Below are 4,732 nucleotides of genomic sequence, written 5' to 3' on the forward strand. Positions count from 1 at the left end.
AAATGGGGTTTAAATTGCTAAAACTGGTTAATAATGGCAAAAATGGGGAAAACGTGGTGAAATTGGGATTTCAAGAACATTAATGGGATAAAAGTGGCAAAAATTAGGCACGTCAAGGCCTCCAAATTAGTGATTTATTTGCTGGAAAAATAAGAGAAGAGTCTACACCCAGCGTATGTAAAAACAAAAACTGCGACTCAGATCTCCAGCCTTTTTAATGCTTTTAATGTGGTTTAAGAAAGAACAGTTCAATCAACAGAGGAGTCTAATGACACATCGGCCTGTGTCTGAGCTTTCTAACAGATTAATCAGGATTGGCCTTGAAAGAGGTCTACAGCAGATGAACAGGAGCCCTGGTTCACGCTCATGCATCCAAACATTCCCATGGTCCTGCAGGAGAAACAAAACTGGAGTCAGTAAACACCAACATCAGCAACAGAGCTGAAGATCTACTTCTAGCTCTGTGCGTTTATCCAGAATGTGTTTCAGTTCAAATCTAAAGCACGTGAGTTTTACTGTAGTTTGTTCCTTCATTCTGAAGTCTTTAGAACAGAGTCATTAACACAATAAAAGTTGTCTTTGTACAGAGTATCTCTGAAATCACACTAGGTTTAAAAACACATTTTAAGCAGGTAAGATGGTCTACAATAATTTAATGGAATGTTAAATAAGAACTGGGCGTCATTGTTGTGATTTTAAGGTGTGGCCTAACTGCTCAGTTTGTTCAATGGCAATAAAGTGAGACCAGATCTGAAGTCATAATTACATTATAGTCGTTTACCAATATTCTAAAATTAAACACCTGAACCATGGAAATGCATTTAGACCAGAATGTCCTCTTCTTCAGTCCCTGACAAGGACATGCAGGATTATAGATTCGACTGTATGCTTGAATGCAGGGCCGTCCACAGTCTGGACCCCTGATAAACCCGGACTGGTCCTGATATCAGTCCTTGTGTCTTGGATCAGTAGCATTGGTGCTAGCGTCCTGGCTATCAGTTACCTCATTTTGTGTGTAAACTGTTGCTGGGTTCTAAAGTTGGAATTATTATTTCATGCTACATTCTCAAAAATTTTCCCACCCATTTTTTTTACTTCTTTGTGTCACTTTTAACCCTGCTGTGATGCTTTTTTGTGCTTCTTGCCACCTTTAACCCATTTTGCTTCATTTTGCCCATTTTATACCACTTGTTGTCAACTTTGCAAATGTTTTCTCTTTTTGGTACCTCTATCCCATTGTTGCTGATTTTTGCCAACTTTCGTGTCTTTCTTGCCACTTTTAAGCCTTTTTTGTGCCACTTTCCTCCCACTTTCTACCACTTTTTTGTCACTTTAAACTCATTTTGCTACTTTTCACCCTTTTTGCTGCTTCTTTTGCCAGTCTTTACAAACTTTTGTCACTTCAGCTCTCTTCTGAAACTTCTTTTTTGGCACTTTTATCCAAACATGCCACACAGACTTTGAAATAGGACTTATCATCTCTGCTATCAGGTCATTTCCTTTCTGACTCACTCTGCTCTCTCTCCTATCTCCTCCTCTAATCTTCTTTCATTCTCTCCCTTTGTCCCTCTGCTCTTCTCTTTTACTCCTGGATGGAAGTTTGCTCTACTGAAAGAAGTAAATATTAAAACAAGGAGTTTTAGATTTGTGACCATTATACTGCTATAAAAAGATCAAGTTTTATTTCTGAGTCACATTGACTCTTGGCACCACTGCCATCTTTTCTGTAACACAGCTCTATTATCTGATCAACAGTTTCATCTTCTGCTTCTCTTTGTCTTCACCTGATTTTGAAACCACTAGTGACTTCACTTCCTCTTTTCTTTCTTCTCTCTGTTTCTGGATCGGTTCACATATGGCTTCTTCTTTCATGATCCAGCTTTAACTGTCATTTGTAGATGGCACGGCCAACCGTGTTGACAGACAATGACTTCTGGAATGTTCCTGAGCCCATGCAGTGATTTCAGTACAGAATCATGCCTGTTTGTAATGCAGTGGCCCCTGAGGGCCCCTTCAGCCTTGTCTCTCGCTCACAGAGATTTCTCCAGATTCTCTGGATTTTTTGATGAAATTATAGGCTGCAGATGGAGGGAGATTCAAAGTCTTCACAATTTTTCATTGAAGATCATTTTCCTGAAAATGTTCCACATTTTTTGGATGCAGTTTCCACAGACTGATGAGCATCTGCCCATCTTTACTTCTGAGAGACTCTGCCTCTCTAAAGTGCTCCTTTTCTACCCAGTCATGTTACTGATCTGTTAGCAATTAACCCAATTAGCTGCAAAATGCCCCAGCTGTTTTTCATTAGTACCACTGACTCTTCCAGGCATTTGTTGCCCTGTCCCAACTTTTTTGAGATGTGTTGAAAATGAGCTCATATTTGTCATAAAATGGTAAAATTTCTCAGTTTTAACATCTGATATGTTGTTTATGTTCTATTGTGAATAAAATATGTGTCTATGAGATTTCAGATCATTACATTCTGTTTTATTTATGTTTCACACAGTGCCCCAACTTTTTTGGAATCGGGTTTGTGTCGTGTGGACAGCAGATTTATTGGCTGTAATGAATATCCTCCATGTTAATGGTGAGCAGAGAAAGCTGAAGAGTGCTGAGTGACTTTTAAAGATCAGTTAGGAAGAGTAAAATGTTGTGTTTATTTTAATAAATAGCCCAAAGACAGCTGCTGTTTCTCCTTCCTGTTCATACTGAATGTAAATGAGTGGATTTCATTTAACTGAGTTTAACCAACCTCCAGAGGAAATTTCCTTAAGATTCCAGTGCAAAACAAAGTTACAGAGATGCATTTTGGTAAAAATGTGTATTTGCGTTATAGAGGTCTGGTTCTAGCAGCAGTGCAGGGTCAGTTTTGGCTGTCCTGGGTCCAACTGTGACAACTTTTCACGGGGCCCACAAATCCTTGTTGCGCCTCTGGCTCTGTAAGTCATTTCAGTGGTACTCAAGTAATGCAACTGTCCAAGTGTGCCTTATCTGTAGTGCAGGCAAAAATGTAAAACTACTTTCACCCCCTGGAATCATCAAAGCCATGTAAACTCACACTGATGATGACCGGGTCCAAAATCTCCTCATGCTCATTTTCCAGCACTTTTATCGTCTGAACCTGAACCTGAACCTGAATCTGAACCTGAACCAGGAGAGACAGACAGCGGTGAGTGGGAACAGGAAACAGCAGAAATATCACTGATTCAAGAAAATGATAATTTTAACAATAAATGTTAAAAAAAGTCACTCACCTTTTAAAGGAGGAGGCAGAACTATATTTGGAGCAAATCCAGAAAAAAAGAAGAGAGGGAAGAATATGAATACTTGGAAACATAATTCTCTCATGGATCTATCGCGTGTCTAAAGCAGTGATCACATGACCCAACAGAGGTTACAGAGTCAGGACAGATGTTCACAGACTCTCACTGGGATTCTCCATGTGTGTTGTAGTATTCCTTAGCTGATCATTGGTTCATGGTTTATTTATTTCTATCAGTCAATCCAATAGAACATGATATTTTGTTTTCATGTGCCCACCTTAACATGAGGAGGTCTTTTCATGTACAGAAAAAAGACCTGACGATAAATGGTCATAAAATCTGAAGGTCTGTAGCAGCAGCTGTGTCACGAGTCTGAAAATCGTCTTTTTCTTTATTTCTGTCTCACTCTTTCTTCGTGGTATTACTCATCTTAGTGCACATCCACTGATGTGCCACTTGGCCTGTGCCAAGTATGCTGGGCTGGAAACATTTCCTGGCATTTTAGCACTTGCTTGTCATCAGAGCAAATTCTTTAGTGCAGGGGTGTCAAACTCAATCACAGCAGGGGCCGAACTCTAGATTTAGGTCTAACCTAAAGGGCTGAACAGGGTCATCCCAAGTTAAAACTGTCAACCTCATTTTCCCCACTGATAAAATATGAAAAAAAAAAAAAACAAACACCACTGATGATAAATCATTTGGAAATTCAAAAAAGTAAAAATAATAAGTTTAAAGGCTCAAATCTGAGATAAAAAGTTCAACTTATTAGTTCAAAAGATCAGAACACGATATTAAGAATAGAAAAATAATGTTTTTAAAGAGCAAATATATGAGGAGAAAGTTGAAATCATAAGTTTGAAAGATCAAAATGTGAGATCAAATTTGAAATCATGAGTTTAAAAGTCACTTATGTCTTAAAATTTTAAATTGTGAGTCTGATAGGTCAAAATATGGGATTAAAAAGCCAAAATTAGGAGTTGAAAATGTCACAATATGAGCAAGACTTCAAAATGACTTAAAAAGCTAAAAATATGATTTAAATTATTCACTTGGAGAGTAAAATGTCAAAATAGATATAAAAAGTAAATGTTTTTATTTAAAATGTCAAAATATGAGAAAAAAGTTAAAATCATGTGTTTCAATATCAAAATATGGGATTACAAAGCTAAAGTAAGGAGTTGAAAAGGTCAAAATATGACTTAAAATTTAAAATTGTGAATCTAAAAGATAAAAATGTGACATAAAATCTAAATTATGAGTTGAAAAGGTCAAAGTATGAAATGGAAAGTCTAAATCATAAGTTTGAGTTGTAATCCTAAGATGAAAAATTAAAAAATATGAAATAAAACCCAAATTGCCCCCCCCCCCCCCCACCACCACCACCACCACCACCACCACACTCTTGACTTTTTATGAAATCTGTCTTACTCTTTACTTTTTCAGATTTTTATGGTTTAACAAGGATTTTT

At 37.4% G+C, this 4,732-nt stretch overlaps 1 long non-coding RNA gene across 1 annotated transcript; it reads right to left on the bottom strand.

Moving 5' to 3' along the window:
• Positions 1-208: 208 nt before the first annotated feature.
• On the bottom strand, positions 209-3,886 carry LOC121510392. Its single transcript, XR_005991934.1, has 3 exons — positions 3,255-3,886; positions 3,059-3,145; positions 209-390 (listed from the first exon to the last, which is right to left on the bottom strand). It is a non-coding gene; the product is annotated as an uncharacterized LOC121510392 (long non-coding RNA).
• Positions 3,887-4,732: the final 846 nt, after the last annotated feature.

The sequence above is a fragment of the Cheilinus undulatus genome, linkage group 5 (genome assembly GCF_018320785.1).
Source record: "Cheilinus undulatus linkage group 5, ASM1832078v1, whole genome shotgun sequence".
Classification (NCBI taxonomy): Eukaryota; Metazoa; Chordata; class Actinopteri; order Labriformes; family Labridae; genus Cheilinus; species Cheilinus undulatus.